At 43.5% G+C, this 15,238-nt stretch overlaps 1 long non-coding RNA gene across 1 annotated transcript in view; it reads left to right on the forward strand.

Moving 5' to 3' along the window:
- The first annotated feature begins 5,627 nt into the window (after positions 1-5,627).
- Positions 5,628-15,238, forward strand: part of LOC136293171 (uncharacterized) — a 43,648-nt gene continuing 34,037 nt past the window's right edge. Inside the window, exon 1 of the long non-coding RNA XR_010722104.1 lies at positions 5,628-5,930. This is a non-coding gene — a long non-coding RNA (uncharacterized lncRNA). The remainder of the gene's footprint in view (positions 5,931-15,238) is intronic.

Genomic DNA, 15,238 nt, shown 5'->3' on the forward strand with positions numbered 1-15,238 from the left:
GGATGGTGAGGGCAAGCTGAAAGCCACAGCCAAAATGTAGAGTTTTTTCTTTCTAAATCACGAAACTTTTACAAATATGTATTTCTAAGCCTGGATCCTTTGTAGTTAGGTAACTGGGCTTGCCCTTTTGGGTTTGCTTTTTTTTTTTTTTTTTTTTTTTTGTAGTGGTGCCAAGTGCTGCAGTTCTGTGCCCAAAACTGCAAGTGACCTGTCAATGCAACTGGGAGGAGCTGCTGCTTTCCTGAGCCCTGCCTGCCAGGGCAGGGGTGGGGATTCCCCAGATCAGGATGGCTGGGGGATGCCAAGGCAAGGCCTGTAATCACAAGGGCTGCAGGGCTCTGACTGGTGGCTTCTGGTACCTGGGTTGTGGGTAAATTTTTGAAAGGGTTGGACAACACCTGTCAGGAGTAGCTTGGGGAGGGGGGCAGTTGGTTCTTGTGTGGGACAAGCATGAATCTTCATTCATTATTAATTAATTAATGGTCTCTTGTGGTTGTTGAGACGGACGCTGCACTCAGTTTTTAGTTTCTTTAAAAACTTCAGAGGACCTCAAATATCAGCTCCTTGTTATCTAAAAGTCCCTCATACCTTTTCTATGTTGCAATCCCACCAGCTGCTCCACACAGCTCTCAGGGTCTGTCTGTCTATGCTAGCAGCTAGCCTGTAGAGTCAATGCCTCAGCTCTTCACACACTGATGAGAGAAGTGTGCCCAGCTCCATCCAGACTGACCTGGGACTCTGCTGTCCCTAGCACACAGCTCCAGCTCTTTCTTGGAAGTCTTCTCTCTTCCTTCAGCAGCTCCAGCTTGCTCATTCCTGTCCCTAGCACGGCCACCTAGCCCTGTCTGTCCCTTGCACAGCATCTTAACCCCTTCTATCCCTCTCACAGCCTCCTGTCCCTTGCTCCTCACAGCAGGGCCAGCAGACTCCAAGTGACTCCAACTAAACCCCCTCCAGGTAACTCACTCTTTATCACACCCATAGCTGGGAGGGCAAGGCTGTTCCCACTCTTAGACAATTAACACAGCAGTAATATATTAATTAGTACTATCTTTATCTGTTTCCCCATAATCTGTCTCCCCACAATCTCTAGCTGGCTCCACCATTCTTTTCTATAATTTATGCATTATCTTAATTTTTGTAATTTCCTTCTTCCTAGCTTGATTAATACTAAATTTAATTTTCTATAATCAACTTGAGCATGTAACTTTGAAGAGATGAGGTTTAGGCTGATTGCAGTAAAAATCTACCTATCCAGCCTAGCTTGAATAAAGCAAAACTATTTTTATCCCTAAATTATGCAATATTTTCATGGAGCTCTTCAGTCTACTTATATTTAACCTTTGAAAGGAGTGCTCTATTTTTTCAGATCACCTAATGCAAACTTTGCAAATGGGTTTTTTAATTATGAGAAACCCACCTGCATGCCATCAACCAAATTATTAGTGAGGCAGAGAAGGATAACCAATAGTGCTGCCAGACTTAAGGTGAATATGAAAAATGTTTAAATGCCGAGAACAGAAGTTGCCAAGAAATAACTTTTAACACCAGGTGCTGGAGGAAGAAATTAATATTACTTACTTTATTTTTAGAAATAGTGAGTTGAGGTCTGATGCAGATAGACATTTCTATGTGCAGCACCAGCTCTTGGCTATGCAATAGGATCAACAAAATTAACACAACCTTCTTTTGGAAGAAAATAAAATATCTATTTTAGTAAAAAAAAAAGCCTTAGGTAGGGAGAGAAAAGGAACTTCATAAATCCTCTACTGTTTTTAAGTCTGTGGTAAGCTGTTATGCTGTTGCTTATCAGAGCTGTCTGTGATGTGGGTTGGGATGACCTTGAAGCAAGAAACTTGTGCAAAAGCTATTCTTGCAAGTGTTTCCCTGGAATGCCCAGTTTCGTTTTGGCTGTGCTTTATTGATGGCAGGGCCTATTGCTAGGGACAGCGAGTCTAAATGTTCTTGTTCGGCTTATTTTCCCCAGCAGCATGGGGAGTCAGGGGTAATTTCTAGAGGAAGTGGGACCAAAAACGTCAGTAAGTCAGTATCGTGAAGCCAGTTAGAAGGATGTGTTAGCTTGGGAAAATTGCTGTAATAAGCTTCCTGTAGTTTTTTTAGCCAGTGGGATTTGCAGAAGCTCTCTGTGCAGCTTCTTCAGTGTTGAACCTGAAGACATGAGTTGAAAAATCTGGGTCTTCCTAGTAGATGTAAATGTCTGCAAGCCAGACTGGCAAAAAGAGGTGCATTGATCATGGTTGTTCTGTTGGATGTGTGGTGACTGGGAAACAAGAACTGATAGTAGATCTGTAATTACCTTGTGGTTTTGGGGATGTGTTTCAGCAGCCTGTTGTCACTGGGCTAATTGTGATTTAGTTTGGCTGGTACGAGCAAATGGCTCCTTCTATGGCTGTGGCTGCTTTGATGGCCAAAGCTGGTGAGGCTGCTTCTTCAGTCCAGACACACATGTGGCCCCTGAGGAATTAGCTTAAGGGATTAGCTTCAGGTGCTGTGTGCAGCCTGTGGTCAGAAGTAACAGCCTGTCAGAGGGCCCCAGCTGTCAGCAGGGGGATGCACAGCAGGATGTCTTCACAGGACAGTATTTTTAGGTATCACAGGTGTTACCTCATCTTCCAAACATATTTGGTTCACTCAGGATATGAGGGCTTTGGGTTTTTATTTTCATTTACTTCTTGTAAACTTGAGAGCTGCCTGCTGTGCAGCTCTGTGGTTTCTTTGACTGCCTTCTATTTTACCTGTCCTGAGAAAATCTTCTCAGTGGAGGCACTCACCTGGTGTCCTGCCGAACCTTCCCCTGCCTGTTGCTTACCTTGCCTTGTGAGCTCTTGCACTGCTGCTTGTGCCAGAGCTTGACCTCTTCTTGTTTGTCTCTAACGTGTTATTATTTCTCAGGTGTTTGACAGGTCTGTCTCATTATTTCTGCTTGTTCCAGCTCCTTTCTGTATTGCTAAAGAAATTTACAGCCCTGCCCAATTAAAGCCCCTGTTTCCCTCCCCAGCCAGGTGTGATATTGCCCTCAAGAATAACCATGATCTTCCTGCAATCCCACTGATGGAATCCACTGAGGCCTGAGAAGGCGTTTCATGCATCACTGTAACAAGTTCTTCACAGCTCCCCATGAGCCAGGCTTCAAATTCAGCCTTTCAAAAGACTTTGATAAGAAGAAAGGACAGGGGTTTTTTTCCTGACTGCTGCAAATGGAAAAGCTTCTCACTTGGGAGTTGTGGGTCATATTTATGGAAATGGGGAGAGCAGTTGCAGTATTTATGGCGGTTACAGAAGCGCTTGAATCTATATTTTATTGATATGTATTTACGTGCCCACAAAAATCTTATTGCACACTAGTTGAGAGAACTTTATTTAGATTTAGTATTTTGAAGTCATTTTTTAGTGCTTCTTTATTATCCATAGAGTGCGAGGTCCAATATTTCAAGTAGGACTGTCACCAAACAGCCGGAGGTTTTTAAAAGATTTTTATTTTACATAAAGATAAATGTTGAAGCCACATTTTTCAGAGGCGCCATCTGTTCCGTGTTGACCTTAATTTTCTGGATGAGTGCTTTTCTTCAAACATTTTAAGTCTTGTCTACATTTCATTTGGTTGGGAGTGTTTAGGTTATTTGTTGAACAGGAAATCAGATATTCAGAATGCAAACACACCGCTACGCTGCGAATTATTCCCTTTGTATAATTTAGCAAACTGCTTCGTAAATACTCTGCCGACTTGCTGGGGTAGCTCTGTGTCTCTGGCATCTGGCAGGTCGGCCCTGTGTTGAGCTGGATTTCTTTGGAATGTCACTGTCATGCCTTGCACTGGGCAATGGGGTGCAGAACACCAAGGGAGAACTGCTGAGTAGCTTTTTCATGGATAGTTTCTGGGAGTGAGGGTTGGGTAAGGATTTGTTGGTTGGCTTCGTGGCCTTGGAAGGATTTGCTGCCCAACAAACAAAATCTGCTCCTATTATGAGGCAACACTAAAATAGCTGTATGACCACATCATTCCCACAGGGCAATACTCCCCTTTCTTCCTTCAAATTCCTCTTGCTTCTGTGTCTTCAGCTGAAATGGGTTTATAGATTATTTTTGCCTTCCTTTGCCTCCAGCCTTGCTCTGTGGCTCCAGTGGTTCAGCTGTTTGTTACTCTGCCGCTTCCATGGGCTTTCAGGATCCTGCCTGTCTGTCTGTTCCTTCTCTCCTGTATGAGCTCCCTGCCTTGCCCTATCCAAATCTTGTCCCTTGTCATAAAAGCTTCTTGGCACTGCCTCTCCCTGTCCCTTGCAGGGGGCTGCAGCCTGGGCCTGCACAGCTGAATGTCAGGTGTTCTCTATTGGAATGTGGTCGATCTGGACTAATGCTGGCCTGCAGTAGCAACTTTGAATGACAAAATGCACTCTTGGCAGAGATAGTAATTTCTTAGTGGCTTTGGATGGGAGGTGAGACCATAATCCTGCTCTTACGTGGCTTTTGTAGTTTTAATTTGGCACCTCCTTTTGCCCCTGTAAAATGCAGAGTGATAGTGAGACTTTTTTTTTCCCTCAGAGTGCAGACTTGGAAGTAAAACTCCCGATGTGGTAGAAGAAGTGTTACAATATAAATTTTTGTGTGTGTGTGCTTCAAGAAATTCCCAGAGGGGAAAGCTGTATGGACTGCGCTCTTTTAAATTAACCAGCTGGTTTCTTTACAGCTCTGCTCTGTAAGTGCCTAGTAAAGCCCATTTCAATGAGGTGCCAAGATATGGGGGAAAAGAGCTGAAAAAACAACAAAATATCTGCTTAAACCAAGGCTGAGCTGTTCTGAATACCAAGGCCTGGAGTTTGTCTCACCAGGCTGGCTGCATTTGGATATACCTATTCCTACAGCAATTTTTGTGGGAAGTGATGGATAGGGAGGCAGAAGGAGCGACTGCTGGGCTTGTGGCTTGTGCCTGGGGCTGTTTGCCATCCTAAAAGCCACATAGTGCTCTGGTTCTGGAGCTTAGAAGGTTTTTAGATGTTCATGTGAGGCCCCGTGGAGAAAAGCAGTGTGTGGCCAGGGCAGAGGAGGCAGCAGGTCAGGTCACCTGCTGTTCTTCCTCCTCACCATGCCCAGGGCACCAGGCATCTCTGCTGGGAAGGGGGGGTGTTACTCTTGTTTCAACTCCAGGATCTTTTCCTAATCTGTGCTATAAAATAATTAAATCTAGAGTGGGTAAGTTTTGCCTCTCATGGTTATCACTAGCATCTAGATTTATATCTTTGTTTGCAAGGACAGAAGTCAGTAATACTGGAGAAAACAAAGTCTGCATTCCCTTAACCATGGAAATAAATGTTTTTCTACTTCTGAAAAAGCACTGAGTCCTGAAAAATGAAAATGAGAGCGGTTTGGGTTGTTTTGAGGCTGTGACTTATGTGCAAATTGCACATCTCTGAACAGGTGAAGAGTAACTTATCCTGAAGAACTAGAGCGTCATCCTGCACCTGTGAGATGGGCAGTTAGGAAGGCAAGGTATCTGGCTTAACTGCCAGAGGGTCACCTCTTAATTAATCTCAGGTGATCCTTGTTATCTACTCAGCAAAAGGAGCTGTTGCAGAAACTCATTAAGAGCATGACTCTTGAGCAGACAGCAGAGTTGTTCTTGGGTTCTTCTAGGGATGGGTGAGACTTCGGAAACAGCACGTGGGGCTGATAGCAGCATTTAGGCCCTCAAATATCACTCTAGGTTAGCTTGAAACATCTGAACTTTCTGAAAATTGGACTGTGCATTTGGTGTGGGAGTTTTGGGCAATCTAGTGGCATCCTAGTGTGCTGCTACCTGCCCTGGCAGAAGTGCCCCCTTCAAGGGGATTCCCAATTGAGGGTCATCATCAGAATTGGAATGTTGCAAGACAGAGTCTGGCTTTGCTGCTGTTGGAGACTATGGCAGAAGTGAGGTAAGTGAGAGAGCAACAGCTGTGTTGTTTTCATAGCATATATGTTAAAAACGTTATTTCTTTCTCCAAACAGAAGGATGTTTAATTTTACAAGACAAAGACCTGTTTTTTTTTCTTTTCTTTTCCATGCATCTGACTTTCTACAATTGCTTAAGAAAACATCTAACTTTGGTAACATTGTGGCAGAATAAATTGTTTGGTGCATGTTCATAATGCTTCTTTTGGTAGTTCTATAGCATGCAGTTTGTATAGGTTTGAACAAATAATTCTTTTGAACTAAAAAAACCCTAACTTTCATGTGACTTAAGGAAACTATTCTGAAAATACTCCCTTTGCTTTGATATGGTATGTGGTCATATCTGGACCACATGAGTAAGTGCGTTAGGGGTGACCAAAAGCTCTCTGACCTGCTTGGCAGCAAGTTAAATATAAAGTCACTGTAAAACTATTTGGAAGACTACAACTTTGTTTCTTGGGTTGAAACTTAAGTAGTTATCCATGGGAATGTCTGAACTATCACCACCATGTGATTTTAGGTATAAAAGAAAAAGTGTTTTGAATCTAGGGGGCAATATGCTTTTCACTGGCACATTAGGATAAATTATTACTTAAAATAACAAAGGTAGCTCTATCCACTTAAAATGTGGCCTCATCCTCCCTAAAATCTGTGCTTGCTTTTCACTGCTAGTGCTTTTATGTTTTGTGGTGAAATCCAATGCCCTGCTACCTGTTTAATTTTTGAGGGAGGCTGTGTAGTCTTTCTCATAGGGTGAAATATGCTGAAAAATCTATTAGAAAACTGGCAGGTCACATGGAGGAGCAGTACTGACGTTGCTTTTGTTTGCCAGGGTGAAACAAGGTGTTTAGTAATGGAAGATTTTGTGTATTGCTTGAATTTTGTGTGTAGGGCTGGGCTATAAACCCCAACAATGCAGATCAGGAAGATGAAATGTTAGGCAAGAAACAGCGGAAGGTTGTCAGTGGGAGGTTCACAGGGAGTTTATTAAGGGCTGCAGAGAAGGTAAATGCAAGCTAATGGGTTTTGATTCTTCTTGTCTGCAGCAAGAAAATAAACCTTCACTCAATCATAGCTCTGCTGCTTGGTTGCAGCACCCTTGATGAGAAAAGGAGCCCACAATTTGCCAGAGAGTGCTGGCTGCCCAGGTCTCACCTGTGTGCTATTAAGGTTCTGCCTCAGCGGGTGCTCTGGTCTCTCTGGGAGGGCTGCAGCCCTCTCTCCTGCCTGGGCTGGGGCAGCACAGACCTCTTGGGGTTCCCACTACTCAAAACAAAACAAAGGTTCAGAATGACTAGATGTTTGGAAGAAACAGCAAGGTTGATCTCCTGGGCGTCTGAGAACTGTTTTTATATTCACTTCTCACTGCAAACAACTAAATTTGCTACTTTGTTCGTATCCATAGTTTTTAATAAAGCAGGTTCCTCTTTAAGGAAATTGCCACAAACCCAAATGTTCATAAGCCAAGTGTCGTTTTTCCGTATTAGAGCATGCTATTATCCCATGTAATCTCTGAATTATAACTAATGAATATAGCTGCACCTAATTACTGAGCTAGCTACAGGTGAGAAGTTTATTTTTAATGAGATTTCTGTTTGATGGGATTGAGTGGATTCTCCAAATGGCATATCCTTACATACAGAATTTTTTACCGAGAACTCAGTATTCTAGTGATGTAGGTTGTGGATTTTTTTTTTTTTTCTCCCAAATATAATGCAAAATGTAATGTGTGGTAACTTGGCTGACTGCTCAGGAGTAAAGAATGGTGTTTGAGAAGAGGTTTCCAGTGTTTTACCCGGATTCCCAAATGTAAGAAACTTGCAGTGCAGACACTAGTGTAGAGATATTGATGCTTTGATAGCAGTGATGTGGCAATAAAGGTGCTGCTTGGAAGCTGGGCATGTGGGAGAGACACACTGTGTCTCTCTAGTGAGTCAGAAACCCCCCAGAACAGTGTACAGGTGCAGCTCGTAGGCAGCCTCAAATGATGTTAATTCCCTGCACAAGTGATTCTGATCTAAAGCAGGCTCGTCGTGCTGTGCCATAAACCATTTTCTCCCTGGCCTAGCTGGCACTGGTGCTGGGAATACTCCAACCAAAATCTGAGAGAGAAAAGGACATATCCCTTTTGCTGATCTCGGTGATACTGAAGAGCAGTACATTCTCACTGTGAAACTGGTGTCACAATTTGGAGCCAAATTTAGTCCCAGATGTTATTTATGGGTTCATCCAAATGCAGGTAAATAGCTTTTCCACTATTATGAAAATAATTTGTTTACTTGCCATCTGGTTATTATACATGATTTTCTTTTCTTTTTTTTTTTTTTTAAAAAAGATAAAATGATGATCTTTTGATTAGTGACTACAGTAAAATGTGTCTGATTTATTTGTGAGAGTTGCTGTTTGCCAAGTACATTGCTGCAGCACAAGTACTGTTTGTTATGACATTGTACTGAGTCACTTGTTGATGCTATTTGAGGGAGAAAATTTAGTTAAAGAAACTGGAACAGGATGTCCATTTTATTTCAGTACTTGTAATCCTGAGTCATCTCAGATAGTTGATGAAATACAGCGCCTCACATTTTAGACAGGGCTTCTCTTAACATAATTTGGGGATGCTGTAATTTGATAGAGGGTGGAAAAATACACAGAGCTGATTTTATGCAGAGGGCTTTATTTTGGTTGTCACTCTCTGTTGAGGGACTCTTAAACTTTGCATACATCTGTGGCACTTTACCAGGTTTTTAAATACTTTGCAGTTGGAGTGAAACAGGAACCAATGTGTAGATAGCACATGGCTATGCAGGTACTGGGATTTTGAGGACTCTGTTTCAAATATGTGGATTCTGGCTGTGGAGATCAATTAGGTTTATTCTTGATTGATCATGTTGGCTGCCTCTTGCTTTACTTCCACTGTAAAAATAGAATTCCAGGGGCGTTTGGTTGAGTGCATGGGAAGCAAGCAACCAGTGGGATGGTTATCTCTCATGGATGAGGTTGAATTCAAGTATTAAGTGAAATGTTGGATGTGATTTTATACAAGCCTGTATATCTGTATGAGTGTGAGAACTAAGGACTTTGCAAGAGTAGTATGAACCGTCAAATGCTTATTATTGTTACTATCTGTATGAAATTTTTCATGATTCTAAGATTCTGAAGTTAAGCATATTTCCCATTAGGAGCTCAGAGGCTATTCAGAATAACTTGCATTTATCCCATTAGCTTCACTCTGGGGCAGCAGGCAGCAAAATCTTTAAAACACAGAGTATTTATGGGCAGAAAATAAAGAATATTGACTCTATTTAAAGCTGTGGAAGAATTCACATTGGAATGATACAATTATTAAATTTGGAATTTGGCCTGTGAAACTCAATACTGCTTTAGTTGGGGGATGCTACTGTAGGGTGAACACTGGTCAGAGGACATAAGGGCCTGGTTTCACTTTTAATTTGGATACATGCACATTCAGTAGTTGCAGAAGCCCAGAAGATAAGGGGCCAATGTGTATGTCTCAAACACTGATAGCCAGATAGCCGTGGAATCAACCAAAGATTGTTGGTAGTAACAGCCAAGGGTTGTTGGTAATAACATACTGTGAGAAAGAACAGGACGTGGCTGGAGAAGGGGCAGCACTTTTTTGGGACAAACATCCTTGTTCTGGCCCCTGGAGAGCAGCACAAGCACAGGAATGAGGCTGAGAAGTGGGCATGGGTGTCAGGGGATCAAGGCCACCAAAATTCTCTGACTTGTTTCCGGAGAGGTTTGGAAGAATGACTGTGCGTGATTACTAATTTGCATAGAAAACGAGAAACTTTCCAGGGCAGGGAAAGCTTACCTATGAAAATTTACCCCCACCAAGCCCAGGTGTGTGGGTACCCCAAGGACCCTGGACACCCCATCAGCTGCATCTGTGCTGGAACCAGGGCTGGTGATCTTTTTCTTCTTCCCTTTCCCCTCTTTCCTTTCACCCTCCCTCTTTATCCAAACCTCACTACAGAGGAGGTTAGGGATTATCATAGCAATTTCCATGCCAAGTGAGTAATTTACTACTAAAACTTTGTAAGCTTTTTTTGGCCTTCTGATTTTTGTCCTTCGTCTCAACCATGAGGATCTGTGACTCTTGGGTGCTGCCTTCCCCTTAAGGGTGGCATATCACAGTGGTGCATGTTGTGGGAACCAAGGTGACAATCCAGTTGGAAAAGGAAAATGATACCACTCCTCATGGCGTGCAGTTGTTTTCCTCTTGGGATCTTGTTGGCTCTAAGGTAGTCATGTCTGATCTGGCAGTGGTATGGCAGCATGCCTGTCCAAAGGCTTCTCCTTTCATCCCTTCACTTCCTGCCTTTCCCAGGAAATCTATGTGACCAGGCAGCAGAGCAGCTGGAAAGCTCCTTCATCCCTTAATAGGAAAGAACAATGAATAGAGGTAATGTAGGTAAAACTGTACATTTAAATTATCTGCACTCAAGAAGTGAAATACATTCATCCCTTCTGGCACTCTTGCTAATTTATATTTAAAGCAATATGAATTTCATGAGCATTTTAAAAAATCATATTTTAAATTCAATCTCCTGTCAAGTCATTTGATGTTTTGTGTAAAGTCATTTCCCGTAAACAGGTTATTGAATATCAAAAGACTTGTCTCATACATAATTTCTGGAAAGAAACAATATTATAATAAAGATGAGAATCTGGCACTCATGTGAGTTGGTGAGCACCTTCTGGAACACTGCAACTTCTTGGTGCTTGCTTTATCCCAGTCAAGGGAGTGACCTGGGAAAAGAACATTTGAGAAGGGGTACATAATAATAATGTTTTCTAGGTAGCAGTAGGTTACCCTGCAATTAACTAGTGATATATAATATATGAGGAAAGACAACAGTGTAATTTTTTCCAAATAACAGAAAGAGAGTTGGAAAAATATGGATTAAAATACCTCAAATCTGACAGACCTTTCAAGCGGTAGAGCTCATGCCAAATAATGCATTGGTTAATACAAGCAGATACGTTGAAAAGCTAAGATGTGTTTGTTCAAAATTGTTGATGAAATAACTGCTGTATTTTCGTGGCATGAGGTTCTTACCTGTGCTTGGAGACTGCTGTCATTTGGCAGATGCTGCACTATGTAAAACTGAGCATCAAAGCAGGTATGTAGCTGAGTCTTTTGCAAAAAGAAATAAATTTGCCTCTGGATGCCACCAGTTCCTTTTCCAAGTGCTAATGTACCCTGAGTGTAAGTGTATAAAACACACAAATAAGGTGCTTGGGGTCTCAAAGATTTGATGGATCAGGCCAGTAGGGTGGAAACAGCTTTTGATTTAATCATTTATTCATTCATTTATTTGGACAGTCTCTGTTTTGAAAGGGGGTTTCTTCTGTCTTTGAAGGCTGCCAGAAAAAGTAGTTTCTAAATTTCGTATCTCTTCTATCGTAGTTTAATGTGATGAATCAGTGTAACATCAACACTGAAGTAGTCTTGGTTATAATATATGTGAGGCAACTGGACATTGTGCTGAGTAGAACTGGATTATACTTCTGGCTTCTCCAGCAAACTGCCTCCTACTTGATACAGGTTTGAAGCAACCTTAATAAACTTCAAAATTATACTTTAAAATCCCAAGCTCCAAAATTTTCCCAAGTGAATTTTGTTTTTTCCCCAGATGTTGATTGTCCTGGAATTTGTCTGTTATTTCAATCAGGAAAGGAAGTTCCACCTAACTGCTAAGTGCCCAAATGCCTTAAAACATAGAATTTCTGAGCTTGAGGCCACTGAAGCATTTCTGAAGTGGCACCAATCACATCTCAACTCTGAAGCCCCCTGGGACCCCTCTCTGGTTTTCTCTGAGGTTTGCTGTGCATGTTTTGTGGCTCCTGGAGATGGGAAGACTCTGGCACAGGACTCACACAAAAGAGTTGTCCAGTCTTTCATCTTCTTCATCCTTTCTGGGCTGGCTCCAGATTTGGTAGCTGTGTCCAGAGCTTTGTCCTCCTGGGCTAGAGTTTCGAGCTGGATCCTGCCTGCTGTGAGCCTGTGGGCTGAGCAGACAGGAGCTGTGCCCACTCAGGCATTCATCCTCCATCAGCTATGTGTACTTCAGGGTGTTGTTAGTGAGGCTGGAAAAGACTTGGGAGCCAAAGGGCTCGCTGGCAAGGAGGTCAAAGCAGGTCCATGCTGCAGGGGTGGGAGAGAAGGATGAGTCCTGGAAGGGGCTGGAGGAAGCTCCTATTACTGCAGAGGGTGGAGAGTGGCATCACCACCAAAAGGAGCAAACAGCAGGTGGGTTTTGCCCTCTGTGCTGTATATTTTTTCATTGTTGGGCAAATTCTCATCTGCTGGGTATTGCCTCTCTTTCTTTATCTCCAGAGGAGCTGATGCGACTTAATGTGTGTCTGAAAAAAGGATTTATTATGAGGAATGGGGAGGTGCTATTAAAATAAATCCTTGGTGTTCATATGGTAATGTTTTCCCCATGTTCCTTTTATGAACAAGGTAAAATTAATCCCTGAGGGTCATAGACATCTAAGGACCTAAATCTAATACCGTCTAAAGACCGAATCTGAAAATGCTGATGCCATTGCTTTCATTTGATTATTGGAAAAGAATTCAGAGCGGGTAGAAAGCCGAGCATGGACCAAGCACGTGGGTAAAAATGAGGTAAATAAAACCAGCTTCTCCCAGCAAGTACATGGCTTTGAAGGAGTAAAAGTGTAATGTGCACTGATAATGCTGTAACCTGCAAGTTAAAATTATAACATGAAGCAAATCCACAATACCCACAGTAGGAAGCTCAGCACATTACAGTGGAATTAATGTACCATTTCTGTGGTCAAAACGTGGGGCATGCTGAATAGCAGCTAAATTGTCTGGGAAGAGCCTGGCCAGACACCCTGTATTCCTGTGGAGCTCTTATTCCGAGGGTGTTTGACTTTTCCCTTCCAGCTCCAAGGAAGAGCAAAAGAAAAGTTTCCCAGCTCCTGCACCCTGGGCAGGACTGATGTCCGTCTCGGTCACACCAGCTCTGTTCTTTGAGAGGATGCTGTGTTCTCAGGTCACTGAGATTCCTCCTCTGCAGAGACCCTGACCTGAGGGCACTGAGGGGTGGTCAAAGGTGAGGAAGAAATAGCATCCTTTGGTTTCTGGCAGGCATTGTGTGGCTATTGTGTTCAGTGCTCATAGCTGTGACTGGTATTTAAAGATGTCACCACCTGGGACAGCCTCCTAAAGTATCTGCAGCTTTCTGCTGCAGAGATGATGCTGGGAGAAAATTTTCCATAATGTAGTATTTCTGATAATAGCAATGTGTCAGTGCCTGCTGTGAAGTGTGCAGGAGAGGCTCAGTGGTGAAGAGGTGCCGGGGATGTCTGCAAACTGCACAAGGGGTGGGCACCCCTTCCTTGCAGGGCCAGTGTCGTAAACTGAGTTTGCTAAACAGCGGGAATAAATGAAAATGGAGATGATGTTGCCTTTGAGTTCATGGAATACATGGCAAAGAGAAAAAAAGGTTAATTTCAAATGGAGGAAGTTCTCTGTGGCCAGGGCTCTTTGTGACAATGAATCCAGAAATGCCTGAGCCAGAGGTGAGGAGGCACAGGACATCCTCTGCAAAGCACAACTGGTGACAAAGGGGCAGCAGCACACCTCGGCCAGCCTGGGGCCTCCAGGTTACCCTGCACTGGGATGGGTGGGAGGGATACAGCCACATCTGGTGCACCTGGGTGTGTCAAACAGCCGCGAAGATGAAGCGCTGCTTTTTGAAGCCCATTATAACGTGGGATGCTGGATGATGGGTTCCCGTAGCACGGAGCACTCTCGGATGGCTGTGCTGCCTTCCCGGCCCCAAACCAGCGCTCTGTTGTGTCGATAGGTGGTGCAAGTTTGCTGCGGCTTCTGGAAATCTGGAGCGGCTTTTCAAAGATTGTAGTACACGTTTAGGCTGCAGGGCTCTGAGAAGGAAAAGCTGAACCCCGTAAGCAAAAAGCTGACTCCTAAATATAGCCCCTCTCAATATCTGGCCAGTACCTAAACGGCAGAGGCAGTGTCCTGTCATGTGTCCCACTTCCACGGGCACTCGAGGTTGTGCGGGGAGGTGGCAATTGGACAGGCTGTGTGGCAGAGGGATGCCCCAGGGTAGTGCCCGGGTCAGTGAGAGCCCCGGGATTGCTGGCGGGGGCTGTCCCAGCCTTGCTGCGAGAGGGGTGAGCTGTGGTCGCTCCAGATGACCTCTGGAGAAAACGGGACGACGTCAAAGCAATCAGACTGTTGGTCTCCATGTTCTGCATGCCATTAAATGGCTATGATGGAAAGTGAAAACCTTGCTGATGCTGAGCAGAAGTGACAAAGCCCCTGGTTTCAGCTAAAGCAGCTAAGACTGCTAAAAATAAAGGAAAAAGAGGATTTAAACCAAAGCGGGGTGTCCAACAAGTCTTTGCGCACTGAATGTACAATGGCACAGTTTGTCAATCAGGCCGTAAATGTGTCCTGTAAGGTTTGGGGATGGTTGTGTTGCCAGCTGGGGAAATCTGGTCTTTAATTAGAGGCAGAGTTAACTATGTGCAGGAGCACAAGGCCATCAGAACTTTCACTGCCAGAGGAAGTCTGTCCTGGTGTTTCCAGTGGTTAACTGTGGGGTTGTAAAGTCTAAATTTATTATATGGAAATATTTGCCTTTGCTTTCTCTTCAGAAGAGATCCCTATGAATAGCTGTTAACAGGTCCACTCAACAGAAGAAATTAATGCTCATGGACACCCCAGTGTAAGGAGACTATGAAGCTGAGGTGTGAAAAACTGAAATGGTGCAGTCTGGCTGCAGGAGTATTTTCTACAAGGGTTTGTTTCCATGCCCTGTAGCTGGCAGTCACCCTGTCCCAGCTCTCCAGGGAATGACTATTTCTCTTTGCTGCAGCTTTCAAGGTTTTTAGCTGCATCTGTTTCACACTGAAACAAAAAAAAAAAAAAAAAAAAAAAAAAAAAAAAAAAAATTTTTTTTTTTTGGACTGCTTTCATCAAAGTGGAAACATCTGGTTTGGGTGTAAAAATAGCCGGGTGTGTTCTCAAGGCAGAGCACATTTGGCTTCTGCTTGTCCTGTTCTGCAAGAGCATCAGGTGCCACCACTGTCTTCCCCCATGGTCAGTCTGGCACTGATTTGCTGAAGCGACGGTATGTGTGTGTGCCCCCTGCCCAGCCTCTGTGCCTGCTCTCCTGAGCAGTTTTAATTGAAAACACTGTATCTGCAAGCAGAGATGCTGTCTGGACAGGCAGTATGCTTCAGGAATATGTTACTTGGTTAAACA

This window comes from Chamaea fasciata, unplaced genomic scaffold, assembly GCF_029207755.1.
Source record: "Chamaea fasciata isolate MVZ Bird 193981 ecotype frontalis unplaced genomic scaffold, bChaFas1.0.hap1 SCAF_8, whole genome shotgun sequence".
Classification (NCBI taxonomy): domain Eukaryota; kingdom Metazoa; phylum Chordata; class Aves; order Passeriformes; family Sylviidae; genus Chamaea; species Chamaea fasciata.